This window comes from Rana temporaria, chromosome 4 (assembly GCF_905171775.1).
Source record: "Rana temporaria chromosome 4, aRanTem1.1, whole genome shotgun sequence".
In the NCBI taxonomy this organism is placed as follows: Eukaryota; Metazoa; Chordata; class Amphibia; order Anura; family Ranidae; genus Rana; species Rana temporaria.
In genome coordinates, this window is record NC_053492.1 from 61,335,519 (window position 1) to 61,356,788 (window position 21,270).

Consider the following 21,270-nt stretch of genomic DNA (forward strand, 5'->3'; position numbering starts at 1 on the left):
GCTCTTACTACTTTGCATGAACTAATATAAATCCCCAGCACCTCTTGGGTGTTTATTTTTCTCACTGGAGTATTAGTATTGAAGGTGGGAATTTCAACAAGGCAGACTAAAGGCCCATACACACAACCAGACTTTTTGACAACAAACCTCAGACGGACCTGTTGTTGCAGAAAGTCTGACCGTGTGTATGCTCCATCGGACAAACTTTTTCGCTTTTTCATCGGACAAATGTTCGCTGTGAGAACAGACAAACTTTCCGACAACAAATGTCCGATGGAGCAAATCCGATCGTGTGTACGCTAAAGATCAGACAACAATAGCAAAAGTTGCCCAAAGGGTGGTGGTAGAGAGCAGAAAAAACACGTAGTATGTCTATTACATCACTACGTTCGTGTTTGTTGGCTGAAAAAACCCTGCCGTGTGTATGCATACCAAGTTCATGGACAACACCCTTGGGAGCAAAATCTATGGAAAAGTCAGTTGGAAGTCTGATTGTGTGTATGAGGCTTTAAGAAAGATATAGGCCGGGAGCTGCAGGCGGAAGGCCTACGTGACTGCGTTTGACAGTCTAGGATGTAGTAAAGGAGGGGTTAATTTAAGAGTGTTTTGTCTTTAAAGAGAACAGGCCTTAACTCATTGGTGGAGTGTAGGGTGGGGCAGAGTGTGGTTACATATTTACATAGTTACATAGTTAGTCAGGTTGAAAAAAGACACAAGTCCATCCAGTTCAACCATAAAAAAATAAGTAAAAAAAATATCGTACAATCCCATATACCCAATTCTATACCCACAGTTGATCCAGAGGAAGGCAAAAAAAACAGCAGAGCATGATCCAATTTGCTACAGCAGGTGAAAAAATTCCTTCCTGATCCCCCGAAAGGCAATCCGGATCAACTTTACCTATAAATGTTAGTACCCAGTTATATTATGTACATTTAGGAAAGTATCCAGGCCTTTCTTAAAGCAATCTACTGAGCTGGCCAGAACCACCTTTGGAGGGAGTATGTTCCAAATTTTCACAGCTCTTACTGTGAAGAAACCTTTCCGTATTTGGAGATGAAATCTTTTTTCCTCTAGACATAAAGAGTGCCCCCTTGTCCTCAGTGTTGACCGTAAAGTGAATAACTCAACACCAAGTTCACTATATGGACCACTTATATATTTGTACATGTTGATCATATCCCCCCTTATAAATAATAAATTCAGTTCCTCTAATCTTTCCTCATAGCTGAGCTCCTCCATGCCTCTTATCAGTTTGGTTGCTTTCTCTGCACTTTCTCCAGTTCCCCAATATCCTTTAGAGAACTGGGGCCCAAAACTGAACTTCATATTTCAGATAAGGTCTTACTAATGATTTGCACAGGGGGGGAAATGATATCTCTATCTGGAGTCCATACCTCTCTTAACCTCCCTGGCGGTATGATTATTTCAGAAAAAAGTGCTGAAAGCGGTACCATTATTTGCAAGGAAATTTGGCGTTTTATATTGTAGGCCTGTAATTCTTAGGAATAACTCACTTAAATCTGACCAAACAAGAGTCTAGTAGGCATCCCGGGTATGAATTAAAAAAAAAAAAATATTATAAATTGTAATATAATAAATAATTATAAATAATTATAAAAAATAATAATATAATTATAATAAAAATTATTCAATAATGTAATCAACTCAAAATCACTGAAATTTGCTCAGTTGCAGAATTGTCGCTGTCATTACTTTTATTTTTTTATGACAAATTTCCCCACAAATCACTATCACACATTTCTGCAAGTGATTATAATTTATTATCGCTGTTTTCTAGCTGCTCTAAAACCATTTTTGACATAAAGGGACACTTTTGGTTGCTATGGACAATCTACAGTTTGCAGGCAGAAAGAACAGTTTTTATTATATAAAAGAACATGTAGGGCACTGGGCAGACCACTAGGGACAAGGGAGGTGTGTATGTTTTACATACAGTATTGTAATCTATAAGATTACAGTATACTGTATGTAATGTGTTTGTTTACCTTTTTGAATTTGGCGCCATTCTCCGCCCCCGTGCGTCGTAACGTCGCAGGGAACGGAGATCGGCGGCACACAGAGGCACTGTGTGAATCGAGCGAGGTCCCGCTCGCTCACACAGCGCGGTGGCATCGCTGGATCCAGGGACAAGGTAAGTAAACCAAGCCTGTGGATTCAGCGAGGCAAGCCCGAGTCTGACTCGGGGTTAACGATCGTAGCCCAAAAATCTCACCCCGAGTCAGACTCGGGAATACCGCCAGGGGGGTTAATACAAGAAAGGACTTGCATGCCATTATTGAGCTTATGATCTACCAAAACCCCCAGATCCTTCTCCACTATGGATCCCCCCAGCTGTACCCCCCCCCCCCTAGCATGTATGATGCATGCGTCTTTACAGGATGTCTCCAATTTACAAGCCGACCTCAATGCTCTGTCTAACAAAAAGAAAGCGGGCTGATACCATCTCAGGTTGTTTTTTTAAAGCACTCTGCTGACATTACAGATCTATTTCACATCTTTCTGCAGCAGGAGGCTGTTCCCACTTGCTTTAACCACTTGCTGTCCTTAGGCCGTATATACTGTATATGGCTACTTGGGTGACCACGTGTCCCAGATTGCCCAGGACAGGCCCACATTTTGCAGGTCTGTCCCATGTCCTGGGCACCTTCATTCCAGGATAATACAGGGTCCTGCTGGGAACTCAGCCTGTTCTCCTCCAATGATCAGACTTGTCTTGACACCCCTCCCCCTATAGCCTTTCACTGGGAAGTTCAGTGTGCTGTTGCTTCTCCTCCGCCTAGATCCTATGCAGCTGAGAACAGAGGGAATGTAGTCACTTATAAAAAAGGAAAAAAAGTGTATTTATAATGTTTTTATTTTTATATATCTATACACAAATGTTTTGCCTTTCATTTCTATTTTAACCGCTTAAGTACCACCCCACATATACTGCGGCAGGGCGGTCCTTAAGTGCAAAATCACGTACCTTTTTTCTTTGGGTCTGGGGCACGCACGTGTGCCACCGGAGCCCCGCTCCTGCTGTGATTGCAGACAGCGGGAGCCAATCAGTTGGTCCGGTGGACGCAATGTCTGCCGGGACCTGCCAATCGTTCTGAGGAGAGGCAGAACTGCGATATGCCAAATAAACAAGGCAGATTGCCATTCTGTCACAGTGGAAAATTGAGATCTTGTGTTCCTGCTAAGCAGAAACATGGATCTCTGTTTCCCCAAAGTAAAAAGCACATCCCCACACAGTTAGAAAGCACCCCCTAGGGACACACCCAACCCATTTAATCTATTGGCCGGCACCCTGCTGGGCGCGCCCCCTACCCGGAAGTGCCGGAACACGTACTAGGTACATGATCTGGCGCAGCAGGGCCACCTTGCCGCCATATATCTATGTTATACGGTTGGCAAGCGAATAGGTGACTAAAGACACTGTTAGATTTCACTAGTAAAGGAGTTCTCTCTGGAGGATTGACAGACATCCAGGGGATCTGAACTACAACCCTGCTATTGCCCATGGTGCATAGTTTGCTGCTGTTGTAACCTGTGAGCCCTGGATGCTCTGCTTTACAATCTACATTTTTGAATTACTAACTGTTTGTATACTATTGGAATTGTCTTTTAATACATTGGGCCCAGGCTTTTCTTGCTTTCTTCTTTTTGCTTTAGCAGTAGGATGTTCTTGACCATTAACAGCAACAGGACCAGGTCCAGTCTTTATGAACATTATCCTCATATCTGAGGATGTATCATCTTACTGGTTGCTATGCAGCATGGTTTGCATTCTATTGTTTGTATTTCGTCTCATAGATACATTTCTTAGACAGCAGCTATGATATAATAAATGCTTGACACACAAGTCAAATGAATCAGATGACAATTGTAAATCTAGCCACTTCCAGGTAGACTCCAACCTCCTCCCCTGTAGCAAAAAATTGCAGAAAGCATTAAGATCCATGGAAGAAAATATCAATGCTGAATGTACACAGTGGTGGCACATTATCTTCCTAAATAGGTATCTTGAGCTAGGTATTACCCCATGGGGGCTCAGAATGTCTAAATATTCAGATTTTTCTTGAGGGCCATAATGAATCATGCTTGTGCCAAATTGAGCTAACAGTGGGATGTGCTTAACACCTGAGGTCAAAATGCACAAAGTACATGGGTGCTTAAGAAACAGAGCACAGGGGTCAAAAGTGTGCAACACAGAGACTGCAGGGGTAAGGAGTTTATATGGCACAGAGTACAGGAGGCAGAAGTGCATAACGCACAGAGAGCAGAGGTCAGGAATGCATATCGCACAGAGCCCATGGGACAAGAATACACAACACACAGATCAGGATCAGGTGTATATAACGTACAGAGAGCAGGTGTCATGAATTGAAAACATACAGAGTGCAGGGGTCAACAATAAGAAAAGCAGACAGCGCAGGGGTCAGGAGTTCACATGTCACACAGTACAGGGGTAAGAAATGGGTAAGACACAAAGAGGGATAAAGAGAGCGTGGCAGGGTCAAGAGTGTACATCTTACAGAGTATAGGGATTGGAAGTGCCTAAGACACAAAGCGCAGGGGTCAGAGAGTGCAGGGGTAAGGAGTGCATATGGCACAGAGTACAGGAGGCAGGAGTGCGTAACGCACAGAGGGCAGAGTTCAGGAATGCATATCACACAGAGCCCAGGGTACAACAAGAGTACGTAAAAAAAAAAAAATCAAGATCAGGTGTATATAATGTATAGAGAGCAGGGGTCATGAATTGGAAATATACAAAGTGCAGGGCTCAAGAATAAGTAACGCAGAGAGAGCAGGAGTCAGGTTGCACATCTCGCACAGCACAGGAGTAGGAAGTGTGTAAAACACAGAGAGCAGGGGTCAAGAAGAGTGTGTAACAGGGTCAAGAGTGTGTAACAGGGTCAAGATTGTACATGTTACAGAGTACAAGGGTAAGAAGTGTGTAACATAGAGATACAAAGGTAACAACAGGCATACCAACAGGATACAAGGGTAAGAAAAACAGAGATTAGGGTGTGTAATGCACAGTGGACAAAGCAGAACAAAAAATTACCTCCTTCCAAAAGTCAAAATCCCCCCCAGCAAAGAACCCCCCATCCCACCCCACTAGTACAGATTCCCTCCAACAGCACAATTCTCTCCCAAGTACAATCCCCCCCCCCCCCCCCAGACAGCCCTGCCCCTGGTGAATAGCTTCCCATTCACCAGAACAACTCTATCCCCTCATTACAGCTCTCCCCTCTCCATAAAATGCACTTATGCCGTGTACACACGATCAGTCCATCTGATGAGAACGGACCGACGGACCGTTGTCATAGGTTAACCGATAAAGCTGACTGATGGTCCGTCGCGTCTACACACCATCGTCGGTTAAAAAAACGATCGTGTCAGAACGCAGTGACGTAAAACACAACGACGTGCTGAAAAAAATGAAGTTCAATGCTTCCAAGCATGCGTCGACTTGATTCTGAGAATGCGTGGATTTTTAACCGATCGTTGTGCATACTAACGATCGGTTTTGACCTATCGGTTAGCAATCCATCGGTTAAATTTTAAAGCAGGTTGGCTTTTTTTAACCGAAGGTTAAATAACCTATGGGGCCTACACACGATCGGTTTGGACCGATGAAAAAGGTCCATCAGACCAGAGAACAGGCAGTCCTTCCTTGCACTGAACTGACAGGCTATAGGAGCAGGTCCTGATTTGGGTGCTTGGCGTGGCTGCTGTGCCACACATGCTCTGGGGGGAAAGAGGGGTTGGACCCCCTCATCCCCCCTTATACCCCTCTAATCTATGCCCATGCAAAGAGAGAAGAAGTTTGGAATATGTAGAAAAGCAGCTTCAGCTAGTCAAATTAAACAACAATTATTTTACTCTTCTTTCTTTCTAAAATAGATAGAAGTATCAAAAAGGAATACTAAGACATTTGAGAACATTATTGAGGATGGAAAATCTCAGCTTTAGGGACCAATTACAAAGATTACAGTTATTCCCTCCAGAGAAAAAGGCATTGTACAATTACCGTATTTATCGGCGTATACCGCGCACTATTTTGCCCTGAAAATCGTGGGTGCGCGGTATACGCCGATACCCGCTTTCCCGCGCTGAATTTGAATACTGCGCCGGCATATACCGAGCGCAGTACACTCGTGTATCTTTGGGCAGTTTCGGCGCCTCTCGCGTTGACGTCCTGGACGTACAGGACGTCATCACGAGAGTAGCCGAGCCTGCCCGACGATACACGAGTGTACTGCGCTCGGTATATGTCGGCGCAGTATTCAAACTCGGCGCGGGAAACGAACGGGGAGGGCGCGAGGATGCCGCAGAAGGACGCCGGACACCCGAAGCCGCAGACGGACGCCGGACCCGACGAGGCCGCCGATGGACGCCGCGGAAGACACCAAAACTGTAAGTACAAAAATCTTTTTTTCACAGGAATCCGGGTCAAGTTTAGGGGTGCGCGCTATACGCGGGAGCGCGCTATACCCCGGTAAATACGGTATATCAAAATCTGGTAAACTATGTGGACAATCCCAGGATTATCATATATGGCACAACATGCCATAATATTGAAAACAAAAATGTCAAAGGTGACTAGGCATGTGCAATTTTTTAAGTTACGAATACGTTTTCCGTCAATTTTCATTATTTTAGTTGATTCGTTAACATACGAATGAACGAATGGTTTAGCGCAATTGATAACGAATAACGATATTTTCAAAAAAACGAATATGAAAAACAACGAAGATACGAAAGATGAAAGAAACGAAAACATAGAAACAACGAAAATACCGAACCCAAAAAAAAAAAAAATTACGAAAAACAAAATTAACGAAAATGCAAACTTACTAATATTCGAAGACCGAAAAGAAAACGAAATGCCGAACAAAGACTAAAAAACGAAAATCAAAACTAACGAAAAATAAATTACGAATCTTCGGAAAACTGAAATGAAAACAACGAAAATACAAAATAATGTAAATTAGCTTTCGTTAGTACTGAAATATTTCTGGACATTGACCAATAGCCACTGAGCGCTGTCCCTTTCCTCTGAAGAGGTTTGTTCCTTCCCCCAATGAGCTTCTTTCTCATTACCTCCTGGCTCATTGTGTCTTTTTCTGTGTGAGGCCCCATACACACGAGAGGATTTATCCGCAGATACGGTCCAGCGGACCGTATCCGCGGATAAATCCTCTCGAGGATTTCAGAGGATTTCTATGCGATGGCGTGTACACACCATCGCATTGAAATCCGCGCTGAAATCCTCTGCCGATGACGTGTCGCGCCGTCGCCGCTATTATGACGCGGCGACGGGCGCGACGCTGTCATATAAGGAATTCCACGCATGCGTCAAATCATTACGACGCGTGCGGGGAATCCCTTTGGACGGATGGATCCGATAAGTCTGTACAGACGAGCGGATCCATCCGTTGGAATGGATTTCAGCAGATGGATTTGTTGAGCATGTCAGCAAATATCCATCTGCTGGAAATCCATCCCAGGGGAGATTTCTCTCCGGATAAATATCCGTTGGCGTGTACACACCATAGGATCTATCCGCAGAAACCCATTTGATGGGATTTATCTGCGGATAGATTCTATGGTGTGTATGGGGCCTTAGACTGCAGTGCATCTAATTTCTAGATTTGTATTTGTAATATCTGACATATTTTAGTTTTCTTCTACGTCAGACTTCATTCTAGACAGGGTGTGTGTGCTAACTAAGACAGTCAAGTCAATCACAGTAAAATCCGAATTACAAAATTACGACGAGTAGTGTGTCGAATAAACGTAAAATGTATTCTAACAGAATTACGAATGCAATAAAATCTACAAAAGTACGTTTTTACAATCAAAGGAAATTAGACATGAAAATACGAATGATCATAAAGCAACGAAAATATATTTCTTTACGAAAATACGAATGCGGCATGATGGAAAATATAATGTAAATACGAATAACAAAACAACGAAAATTAAACTAACGTAAAAACGAAGGAACGAATAAAATCATTTTAAAAATACGAACGCGGCAGAATACAAAATATAACGAAAATACGAATCTCGATTCAACGAAGAATAAACTAACAGAAAAAAACAGAAACGGAAAAAAGAGTGTTACGAAAATACTAAAGAGTACGAATACGATAACTAACGTCTTACGAAATTACGACTCGTTACGAATCACGATAAACGAACAGAAACGAAACAGAAATAAACGAAAATTTTTGCTGTGCACATGTCTAAAGGTGACTCCAGTAACTAATAAACTATTTACTCAAACTTGCGCTTATCCTATTCACATTTGGCACCTTTCAGGGGGGAGGAGGGGGGAGCGGGAACCTGTTTTTTACAGGTACCCTGTCCCCACTTTCAGGAGACTGTGCAGTGGTGAATGACGTCAGCAGCTCCATCCCCCTCCTCCCCTTCTGCCAGGCCAGTGAGAGAGCACAGCGCACTTCACGCATGTGCAGTAGGGATCCAGTCGTGAAGGCGAAAGGCTACAATGCCAGGTTCCCTTACCTTGCCTATAATGGCAAGGGTAGCACCCGACCAGCTGATGGAAACATCAGCTGCTGTGCCGACATTTCTGGACTCCAGGACAGGTATGTGTCCTAATGTTAAAAGTCAGCAGTATTTGTAGCTGCTGACTTTTAATTTTTAAAGGGGCAGGCGGGTGGAACTCTGCTTTAGGGGGACATTGAACCACAATTTGAGGTTAAAACAAAAGAGGTCTAACCTTAGATTGCGGAAAAGTTTCTCCCCCAATAATTTGTACTAGTTGGGAATGTTGACAACTTCAAAAAGCTTTAGATGCCTTCCCCAGAAAGCAGAATATACAAGGCTATGGGAATCTTTATAGAATAAAAATTAGAAACACATACACACACAGGTTGAACTGCATGGTCTATTTTTTCAACCTTATAAACTATGTAATTAACTAATTATCACCACCAAAACCGATAAACTAGAACAAGATAAAAAAAGATTACATAGCATAGAAAATCTTTATGTGAAAGACCAAACATTTATTTTATAAAAAAATAATTCAAAACAATCCTAGACTTCTATTTAACTTAAAACCAACATCACATTTCCTCACGAAAATGAACCACACACCGAACAGAGAGGGCATGATATACTAAAACTGGAGAGTGCAACATCTGGTGTAGCTGAGCATGATAGCCTATCAGCTTCTAACTTCAGTTTGTTCGATTAACCATTGACAATAAAACCTGGAAGCCAATTGGTTTCTATGCAGAGCTGCACCAGATTTTGCATGCTCCAGTTTTACTAAATCAACCCCAGAGTCAATACTTTTCTATAAATAGGATCTATTTAGTATGAGTCTCCTCTCTGGATGACATATACATTTGACTATGGAATACAAGACACTGTTTTGAATGAAACGTATCCTTGCTTTATACAAAATATGCAATCTCTGCCATTACAATACCTCGTATTGTGACATTTTACTGAATTATGCTGTAAAGAATGCATTCCAAAAAAAATAAAAGCATCAAAACATAAAGCAAAATCACCCCATACCTGTTTCTTAATATATAAAAAATGGTTCTAAATCTATTTTGCCAAAGTTATGACACTCTCAAAAATTGTAATCCACTAAACAGATTTATAATAGTTCTCTTACTCCACACAAATAAGGAGGTTAGAAATCTAGTACTAAAAATACGCTGTATCAAATGCTTAAAGGAGAAGTACAGCCAAAGCTTGTTTGGCTGTACTTCACCTGTGGATCCACATTCCATGTGTATCTTTTGAGGACTTCCCCATTAAGACCAACAACAAAAGTCCTATTAGAGCACAATAATATCACCATATTTTAATATGTCCCTAAATCCAACAAGTTTGGTCTTTAGTGATGGAAGAAAAAGTGTAAGAAGATCTATGTACTGCATATTTGTGATTATACACGGGATCCAAAAAAAAACTAATAGATATCCCCATAGTCAACACCACCAGTACTGTACCTTATAAGGAATTACTTCAAACAAACTATTTGAAAAAATTCATTGGCTTCACATAAAAAGTCAAAAATATTTAGAACTTCATTTAGTTGGAGTAAAAATATTTTATATATTCACTACCATACTTTCAAGAAAAAAACAACTTCCCTATTAATTAAAGGTCTTTATTTTGCACCTGATTTTAACCCCCCTGGCAGTATTCCCGAGTCTGACTCGGGGTGAAATTTTCATACCAAAAGCGGTAACCCAGAGTCAGACTCGGGCTTGCCTCGCTGCAGCAGCAGACAAAGTTACTTACCTTGTCCCTGGATCCAGCTATGCCACCGCGCTGTGTGAGCGAGCGGGACCTCGCTCGATTCACACAGTGTCCTCCTGTGCCGCCGATCTTCGTTCCCTGCGACGTTACGATGCACGGGAGCGGAGAACGGCTCCAAATTCAAAAACGTAAACAAACACATTACATACAGTATACTGTAATCTTATAGATTACAGTACTGTATGTAAAAAAAACACACCCCCCTTGTCCCTAGTGGTCTGCCCAGTGCCCTACGTGTTCTTTTATATAATAAAAACCTTTCTTTCTCCCTGCAAACTGTAGATTGTCCATAGCAACCAAAAGTGCCCCTTTATGTCAAAAATGGTTTTAGATCAGCTAGAAAACAGCGATAATAAATTAGAATCACTTGCAGAATTGTGCGATAGCGATTTGTGGGGAAATTCGTCATAAAAAAAAAAAATAATGACCGCAACAATTCTGCAACTGAGCAAATTTCAGTGATTTTGAGTTGATTACATTGAATAATTTTTATTAGAATTATATTATTATTTGTTATAATTATTTATAATTATTTATTATATTATAATTTATAATTTTGTTTTTAAAAAAATGTCATACCCGGGATGCCTACTAGTCTCTTGTTTGGTCAGATTTAAGTGAGTTATTCCTAAAAATTACAGGCCTACAGTATAAAACACCAAATTTCCTTGCAAATAATGGTACCGCTTTCAGCACCTTTTTTCTGAAAGAATCATACCGCCAGGGAGGTTAAACCCATACTTTTACGATTTTTACAAACATGAATAAATTCACATGGCATATGATAGTAAAAAGGTTTTTTAACATTGAATTATCAGTCTTTACAGACAAAGACAAATCTAAAAAAAAAACTGTTGAATGCAAATCTTTGGGTTGATATCGAGAAACAGATACATTTATTAGAAATATTTAAAGATCTTTATTCTGAACTTCATTCTCATGCCAATGGATCTATTATCAAGACATTCTATCTTTGTACTTGACCTCTTGGTACTTCCCTCCCGCATACATTTGTGATTTCAGGTATCTACTGGAAACTTTGAAACTCTACACGTGATAGCCAATATTCCAATAGATTGTACTAGATTTTCCCTGTAATGTTATTTTTTTCAATTTTTATTTTTATTTCAAGTACGTACGTTGCACGGCGATGGGATCCAATTAAGTTCCCAGTTATGCTATTCTTAATATGGGCTACCGGGATGATAGATATATATATACACTGCTCAAAAAAATGTAGGGAACACTGAAAACATATCAGATCTCAAAGGGCAAAAATCTCATGCTGGGTATCTCTACTCATATGGACTGGGTAATGTGTTAGGAATGAAAGGATGGCACATAATTTAAAGGAAATGAAAAGTATCCACCTACAGAGGGCTAAATTCAAAGACACCCCAAAAATCTAAGTGAAAAAATTAGGCAGCAAGCTAGTCCATTTTGCTGAAATTTCATTGCAATAACTCAAAATGGTCTTCAGTAGTTTGTATGGCCCCCAAGTGCTTGTATGCATGCCTGACCACATCAGGGAATGCTCCTAATGAGATGAAGGATGGTGTCCTGGGGTATTTCCTCCCAGGTCTGGACCAGAGCATCACTGAACTCCTAAACAGACTGAGGTGCAACCTGGCGGCACTGGATGGACCGAAACATAATGTCCCAGAGGTGTTCTTTTGGATTTAGTTCAGGTGAGCGTGGGGGCCATTCAATTGTATCAATTTCTTCATCCTCCAGGAACTGGCTGAATGTTCTTGCCACATGAGGCTGGGCATTGTCGTGCACCAGGAGGAACCCAGGACCCACTGCACCAGTGTAGGGTCTGACAATGGGTCCAAGGATTTCATCCCGATACCAATGGTAGTTAGGGTGCCATTGTGTAGCCTGTAGAGGTCTGTGCGTCCCTCCATGGATATGACGATCACTGACCCACCACCAAACCCGTCATGCTGAACGATGTTACAGGCAGCATAAAGTTCTCAGCGGCTTCTCCAGACCCTTTCACGTCTGTCACATTTTCTCAGGGTGAACCTGCTCTCATCTGTGAAAAGCATGGGGCACCAGTGGCTGACCTGCAAATTCTGGTGTTTAATGGAAAATGCCAACTAATGCAGCCACCACATCAAGAATCGGTAAACTGCAATATAATAAATGTTTGCTTTTGTGTTTAATACCACTTTAACCACTTCCCGACCAGAGGAAGTCCATGGACGTCCTTAGGTTGAGGTGGTTATATCGGGATGATGCCTGCAGCTACAGTCATCATCCCGGTATCTTTTTTTTTCAGCTGGTGATTTCTTATTATGTAAAAGCCATCCTTGCAGCTGATTAGCCACTGGATTGCTTTTACAGGTAGCAAGTGGGGTCGGACAGCCCAGGATCTGATCTGGTTATCACAGCCGGCCGTGGACCAGATGGTCCCTGCCCATCTCTATGCTCCTGGGAGACCAGAAACAAAGCCATAGCCTCACTTCCGCTGTTGGCAGATGTAAACACTGCCATTGTTTTTCTGGAAAGCAGAGATCAATGTTTTTTTTTTTTAATCTCATGTTTTTCAGGGTAGAGGAGAGTTTAGGGGTCTTATAGACCCCAGATCTCTCCATAAAAAGGACCTGTCATGCCTTATTTCCATCACAAGGGATGTTTGCATTTCTTGTGATAGAAATAAGTCATCAAAAAAATAATAATTAAAGGGACAATGTAAAAATAAATGTAAAAATAAATATAAAAAAAGTTAAAGCTTCCCTGGCCCCCTTGTGCTGGCGTGCGCAAGCACATGCGTACGCAGGTCACGCCCGCATATGTAAACGGTGTTTGCACCAACGTTATAGCGAGTGCAATAATTCTAGCACTAGACCTCTTCTGTAACGCTGAACTATGGAGATTTTTAAATACCGTCATTTGGTACCATTCCACGAGCATGCACAATTTTAAAGTGTGACATGTTAGGTATCTATTTACTCAGCGTAACATCATCTTTTATACTTAACAAAAATGGGCTCTATCTTGTGTTTTTTTTCATTAACATCATTAAAGTGTATATTTTCCAAAAGAATTGTGTTTGAAAAATCGCTGTGCAAACACTGTGCAACACCCACCATTTTATTCTCTATAGCGACTGCTTTAAAAACATATATCATATTTGGGAATTCTGAGTAGTTTTCTACTAAAATAATTATGATTATGATAGAGAGAAATGCCAGAATTGGCCCAGTAGGGAAGTGGTAAAGGAAGACTATGGGCCAGATTCACAGAAGAGATACGACGGCGTATCTCTTGATACGCCGTCGTATCTCTGTGATCCGCCCGTCCTAACTATGTGGCTGATTCATAGAATCAGTTACGCATAGCTAGCCCTAAGATCCGACAGGTGTAATTGACTTACACCGTCGGATCTTAGGATGCAATTCTAGGCCGGCCGCTAGGTGGCGATTCCATAGCAGTCGGCGTAGAATATGCAAATGACTAGTTACGGCGATCCACGAAGATCCGCGCGTTCGTCGCAATATCGTACGTCGCCGCTAGTCGTTTTTTCCCTTCGCAAAGTTACACCTGCTTTAACATGGCTTATCTTTATATCATCCATGTTAAAGTATGGTCGTCGTTCCCGCGTCGAATTTCGGATTTTTTTTTTACGTAAGACGTCCGGGAATACAAAACGCCGTAACGCACGTCGCTGTTAAAAAAAACGTCGGGGCGCCGTAATTTCGTGCAAAGCACGTCGGGAAATTTTAACACGGAGCATGCGCGGAACGTTCGGCGTGGGAACGCGCCTAATTTAAATGGTGCCCGCCCCATTTAAATTAGGCGGGCTTGCGCCGAGCGGATTTACGTCACACTGCCGCAAGTTTACAGGTAAGAGCTTTGTGAATCAGGCACTTACGCTGTAAACTTGCGGCGGTGTAACGTAAATGGGATACGTTACGCCGCCGCTGCGCAACGCATTTGTCTGTGAATCTGGCCCTATATTCCTTATTAAAAATGCACTTTTATGGAAGACTTATAAAAAAAACTATACTTTTAAGGAAGACTGTATTCCTTATTAAAATTGCAGAGTATATTACTATTATTGTCTTTGTAATGTTCTTGCAGACACGGCTTTCCATAGTGTCCTTATGTTTCCCGACAATCGCTCTGACTTTGAAGCACTTGTCGTGTCAGAAGTTGGACTCCATTCTGTGCAATGAAACCATTCCAATCGATGCGACTTGAGTCGCTCCAACTTAGAAAAAGGTTCCTGCACTACTTTTGGTCCGACTTTGGTCTGACTTGCACTGACTTCTATTACATAAGTCACACACAAGTCGTGCCAAAGTCATGCTGGGGTCCGACTTCAAAGTCCCACGAAAGTTGCACAACTTTGAAGTCGTGGGCAGTGTGAACTGGGCCTAAAGTGAACAAGCAGGATTAGATAACTGTCTCCATGTAACAGATACCACAACAGTATGTGCATGCATAAGGGAGTAACACTCGGTACACACACGTTTTTTTTTTTTTTAAACTGACTGATCCCCATATCTACACAAGGGATGTTGATGCAGGTATCTTCCCTACAGTGCTATTGTGTTCTGACAGGGGGATCAGAATATTTGGTTCAGCTGCTGAGGTGCTGGTTTTCCAGCATGCCTGTGCAACAGACAGCAGTGCACACATGCCGAAAGCCGGGCAGTTCCTGCCGAATCGGCCAATTTTCAGGACGTGTGTACCCGACTTATTCTAAAATGATTTCACTAGCCTGCCTTACACTATAAAAAAGTTACAATTTATAAGCTGTACATTGTCTGCTCTGGTCTAATGGAGAGATGTATGTTCAGGTCTACACCCTCTGAATTGTATCTTGGTTATGGTGATCAATTTAGCTCACCTTAGCTCGGAGCGTCCATATTTATGCTATGGAGGGAGAAGGTGAGCTGATGCCACATACTTCTAGCTCTAGTATATCAAGAGGGAAAATATAGTAATAATACTAGGAGAGCTAATCACTGTTTTCCCCAAATCTCTTGGCTATGGCTGTCCCCCCATGGACAGCAGAGGTGAGATTATTGCTTGATCTAGCTAAATATGGGTAGATTTTCCAGCTGTCATAAGAAGCTCTAATATGGTAGTACTCACATGTTGCCGTATTATGTCTCCTGTCCTGCAGTTCCTCGCTCACATACTTCCAGTGTAACAAGTGCTGCAATGAACTGTATTTAAGAAATAATATGGGGATACAACGGATAATGAGAATTTTTAAGACACACTTCCTCATTCCTGCCTTACTCAAAGAATTCACCTTTGTGTTTCTTTTCTGTCTTCAAGTTTCACATGTGGACATTCCAGTTTATCACTGGGTGAAGGGAAATAGCTGCAAGGGCAACTCCACCCGGAAGAAGACGGGAGAACTAAAAGATACCACACAGGAAAAAAAAGAATATATGGGAATCCCCAGTGGTATAAAATATATATATGTTTACACACACAGCTCCCGGTCCTCGCTCTGTAACGAGCTAACGCGGGTGCCCGGCGGTGATCGCACCCACCGGGCACGCGCGTTGGGATCAGGGACGAGTGGGGGGATGCGCCCCTAGGGGCCGCTTCGCGAGGCAACGTAGAGCTACGGGCTCTCGCGCAGGGGAGCCGACCTGCCGCCGTATAACTGCAGCGGCTGGTCGGCAAGTAGTTAAAAACAGTTTTTTGCTAGAAAATTACTCAGAACCCCCAAACATTATATATTTTTTTCTAACACCCTAGAAAATAAAATGGTGGTCATTGGAATACTTGCTGTCACGCTGTATTTGCGCGGCGGTCTTACAAGCACACTTTTTTTGGAAACATTTTTTTTTTTATAAATAAGACAACAGTAAAGTTGGCCAAATTTTTTCTTTATATTGTGTAAGATAAAGTTATGCCGAGTAAACTGATACCCAACATGTCACGCTTCAAAACTGCGCCCGCTCGTGGAATGGTGACAAACTTTTACCCTTAAAAATCTCCATAGGCGAAGTTTAAAAATTCTACAGGTTGCATGTGTTGAGTTACAGAGGGCTGTAATTATAGGGCTGGAATTATTGCTCTCGCTCTACAGATCGCGGCGATACCTCACATGTGTGGTTTGAAAATCTCTTTTATATGCGGGCGCTACACACGTTCGCTTCTGCACGCAAGCTTGACGGGGAGGGGGGCACATTTAAAAAACGTTTCTTATTAATTTTACCTTTTATTTTTTATTTTTACACTGTTCTTTTTTTTTTATTGTGTCACTTTTATTCCTATTACAAGGAATGTAAACATCCCTTGTAACAGAAAAAAAGCATGAAAGGTCCTCTTAAATATGAGATCTGGGGAAAAAAAGACCTCAGATCTCATATTTACACTAAAATGCAATAAAAAAAAATATTTAAATGTAATTTGAAAAATGTCTCTTTAAGAGCTATGGGCAGAAGTGACGTTTTGACATCGCTTCCACCATGCAATGGTATGAAAATGGGTGGGGGGCCACCATCCCCTCACTCGTCTCCATACCAAGCCAGGGGGAGGACCCGATCGCCTCCGCCGCCACCGACGGCTCAGGTAAGCGGCGGAGGGCACAGGATGCCAGGGCACCCTGGTTGAACACGACTGGTCTGTATGTTACAACACTGCTCCCCCACATATACAATGCTACTTACACTCAACCCTGTTCTACTTCAATCAACCCTAGGGGCTTATTTGTTTCGCCTTTAACACACGTTAACGTGCCTATCACTTCATAAAGCATTGATTCCGGACAGCTGCACTTCCAAAAATCCCCTTCATTGAAGCATCATGTGGCAGGTGGTGAACAAATGGAGCAGGGGACAAAGAAGTAGACTGCAAATGTTAGCGCTTAGTCATTACCTACCATTGCCTATCACTTCACATGTGTTTTGAAGCTTGGCAAATGCACTGTGTGTATGTTTATTTTCAGTTTGTTAAAGGGGCCCCTTGGAACCCCAACTCAGTAGTACCCCTCACTCAGCAGATCCCCAGCTCATTAGTACCCCTGTTTAGAAGATCCCCAGCTCATTGGTATCCTCGTTCCGCAGATCTCCAGCTTATTAGCACCCTTGTTCCTCAGATCCCCAGCTTATTAGTAACCTTGTTCAGCAGATCCCCAGCTTCTTAGTGCCCTTGTTTAGCAGATCCCCAGCTTATTAGTACCCTTGTTCAGTAGATCCTCTGCTCAGTAGTACCCAGAGCTCTGCTGAAGCCCTACTCAGTAGTAGCCCCCAGCTCTGCTGATCCCCCACTCATTAGTAACCCCCAGCTCTGCTGATCCTCCATTCACCCCACTTAGTAGTAACCTGTTTTGCTGATTTAGTTTGCTGATCCACCTCTCTCTCGACCCACTCGCCTCTTGCTATAAAGCTCTCGTGCTGCTCAGCACATGTGACATTGCTAGTTTCTCTTGCTCCAGTCCCCCAGCTCTGCTGATCCTCTGCCACTGAGTCCTATCTCTCAAATCCCCACTCACCTTTTACTATAGCGTTCCCATGTTGCACACAACCTGTGTCGTCTGCTAGTTCATCTGCTCCAGTCTAGATCCCGCTGATCTTCCTGCTGCTCTGCACTGCACACAGATGTGACGTCTGTACCAGACACTTTTAGAGTAATCTCAACTCTGCTGTTCATGGGGGGACAGCCATAGCCAAGAGAGTCACTGGCAGGGAAGGGGTTAACACTAGGGGGCGATCAAGGGGTTAACTGTGTTCCCTAGTGTGTGTTCTAACTGTAGGGGGATGGGACTGACTAGAGGAGATGACAGATCGTGGTTCTTAGCTAGTAGGAACTCACAATCTGCCTCTCCTTTCCTCACAGAACTGGGATGTGTGTTTACACACACATGCCCCTGTTCTGCCTCTCGTGCCCACGATCGCGCGTGGCCGGCGGTCATTGCGACCGCCGGCCACACGCATTGGCACCACTGCATTGCAGAGGGCGCAGTCCCGCTTAAAGGTACAGACGTACAGCTACGACGGTTCGCTGGATCGTGCCGACCTGCTGCAGTATAATAATGGCGGCTGGTCGGCAAGTGGTTAATGGTTCAATACTCAAAAATATATGAGATTGTGTTAGATATCAGCAGCTTATGGTATTTAATTGTATTAGTGCTAGAGCTATATTATTATTTTAATTATTATTATATTGGGAATAATTCTGGAACAGAGCCCTAACAAGTGCTGGCAGCTTGGGTGCTGGCTACTTTTTATTCTATCTCTTTACTTTGATCTGAAGAATAATGAATCCTGTGCAAACAAAACAAAGGTAATGCCGTCACCTTCAGTTCAGCTTTAGCTGTGCATTTTAGGCATTCAAAAAAAATACTGAAATGGTTCTGTGATTTTATTTGCATATTTATAAAACAATGTAGTAAGAAAAAAATGCCGAAGGCAACAATAAACTAGACATATCATAGTAATAAAAGACACAAGTACAGCATGTATTATGGCAGTTGTATGTGTAGGTAACGACTAACGACAAAAAATACGTTTATACAAGACATATACATATTCAGCATCTTATCAATTAACATCCAAAGTGTTTTCACATTCAGACTTTATACACATGAAACAGGGTATAGTTATGTAAAATATAGGGAAGGAATAATTTAAATAAACTGTCATTCCAGATCTGTATGAAGGTTTATTGTATTAACATTGTATGAAGGTTTATTGTATTAACATACACTCAGCTCTTTACACTTTAGGATGTTCGTGGTTTAGAGCAATGCCAAAAATGTCCAAGAAATATTTATTGAGCATTTGATAGTGTCAACAGGTTTGAAATGTGGATATGGTACTGTAATGGCTGTAAGAAAAAAATATATACACATAAGGGTTAATTTACTAAAGGCAAATAGACTGTTCACTTTGAAAGATAATTTATACCTTATGAATGAGGTGAAACTTTGTTGACTTCCATTATCCAATCACGTGCAAGCAAAAATACTTTTTTTAATTGTCCTTGCATGTGGTTGTGATTCATTGCAATTAAAATTTTCACCACATTCACTAAGTTAACGGAAAATTCACTTGAAAAGAGAACAGCTTATTTGCCATTAGCAAATCAACCCAATACAATACAAAGAGGCCATATTTGGACAGGATGGAACAGCTGGACATCACATCTCTTGCGCAATACAAAGCTAATGCCACCTTTATGCCCCTGATGTTAAGTAGCAGTGAATCCATCAACTTTCACAAAATATGAATTGCTGACTGTGGTCTCTCATGCTTACGTTCTCATTTTGCATGTAATCAAATGGGGACTACAAGCACTTAATGGTGAACATCCAAAGGCAGTATGGAAAAGCATGATCATACCTCACATACCTCAGACTGTTTACATTATTGCTCAATTCCTGGGATGGGAGATGTTCCTCCAGGCTCCTCCTCATCTTCTCTCATAGGGCACATTAGAGTCAAGGAGGAGCCTAGGGAAAGCTTCCCCGTTTCTGTTTGACTAGCATGACGGGTGGTAAGGGATGATGCGGATGCCGGCAATTGAAGCAGAACACAGCTGGATGCCTGGCCCTCCCTCTGCCCACCCCTTGTCCCAACCCTGGGACATGCGGCCTCTGCCCTCCAAATGTGCTTGTGTGCCCTATGGCCAGTCCGGGCCTGGTTGACAATGATGGCAGGAATAAATACTCTGACAAACAATTGTTCAGAATTATTAAGAATGTTCCAACATAATTCTTACTGGAGCAGATATGTATTTCAGAAATGTGAAGTCAAACTTTCAGAATTGCTCGCCTTTCTGTGTGGTCATACCATGGTATCATTGTAGAAGCTGCAGTACAAATTTAAATATAACAGCAAATTCAACTGAGATTAACAGGGAAGCCAGTGACATGCTAGTTGTTTTTGTTTTTTTACCCAGCGTACACTAAATATCCAAAAGTATGAGGACACCCTTCCATATTATTGAGTTCATGTGAGCAAAAAACATAGTTTGATGAGTTTGGTTTAGAGGAACTCAAGTGATCTTCACAGAACCCTGACCTCAACCTGACTGAAAATCTTTGGGATGAAGTGGAACGCAAATTGCTATCCAGGTCTTCTCATCATTACTTCACAAATGTTCTTTTGCTCAAATAGACACAAATTCTCACAGACAAACTCCAAAACTTGTGGAGTCCCTTCTAAAAAAAATAACGCTTGCAATAGCTGGGAGAATTGTGGGAGCAATCGTTTTGGAATGGGATGTACAACAGGCTTATATAGGTGTGATGATCAGATGTCCACAATTTCTTTTGGCCATGTAGTGTAACTTGAATGTGATTGGCTGCTAAAGGTCATGCTTGTTAGATTCCTTTCTGTTATTACCCTGTGCTTTTTTGTCTACAAAGCACACAAATTGAGCGTAAAATAAACACAACTCTTGCCTACATACATTTTTTAGTTTAATATAACCACAATAATAAAGTGATCTTTAAGTACATACAAGCAACAAATTCAGCAAAATTACAGCAGGAGCCAACACATAATGAATTAAAATACAACATTTTAGCAATGAAGAAAGTGAAATAAATAGTTATACAAAATAAAACTATGATAGATCTTAATTGGAAAGTCCCAAATGTCAAATAGATTTGAATATAGGATGTGGTCGTCATAATGTAAAATGGAACTGTTTTGTATTTTTTAGGTATACATGTGAGCGTGATTAGCATAATGTAAAACACTTTATGAATATATACTAAGGTTTAAAATAATGTTTTTCTGTGAATATTCTGTAAATGTATATGTGCGATGGAGTAGCCATCTTCGCTTGCTTCTTGCTTAGTTACAGTGACAGTACTTTATTGCTCTTTGTGCCTGAATATGGGCATGGTCTGTTATTTAAAACAATGGACCGTATACTTCCAAAGAGAACCGTCATCACTAAAGTTATGCATCACTAAAGTTATGCAAGAATCTAAATATTCAGACTTAAATGATCACA

General features: G+C 41.8%; 1 protein-coding gene across 1 annotated transcript in view; it reads right to left on the bottom strand.

Moving 5' to 3' along the window:
• Window positions 1-15,546, bottom strand: part of LOC120936253 (adhesion G protein-coupled receptor F4-like) — a 330,798-nt gene extending 315,252 nt beyond the window's left edge. The window contains exon 1 of the mRNA XM_040348471.1: window positions 15,436-15,546. The gene's annotated coding sequence lies outside the window, so the exon portion shown is untranslated. The remainder of the gene's footprint in view (window positions 1-15,435) is intronic.
• Between the last annotated feature and the right edge of the window lie 5,724 nt (window positions 15,547-21,270).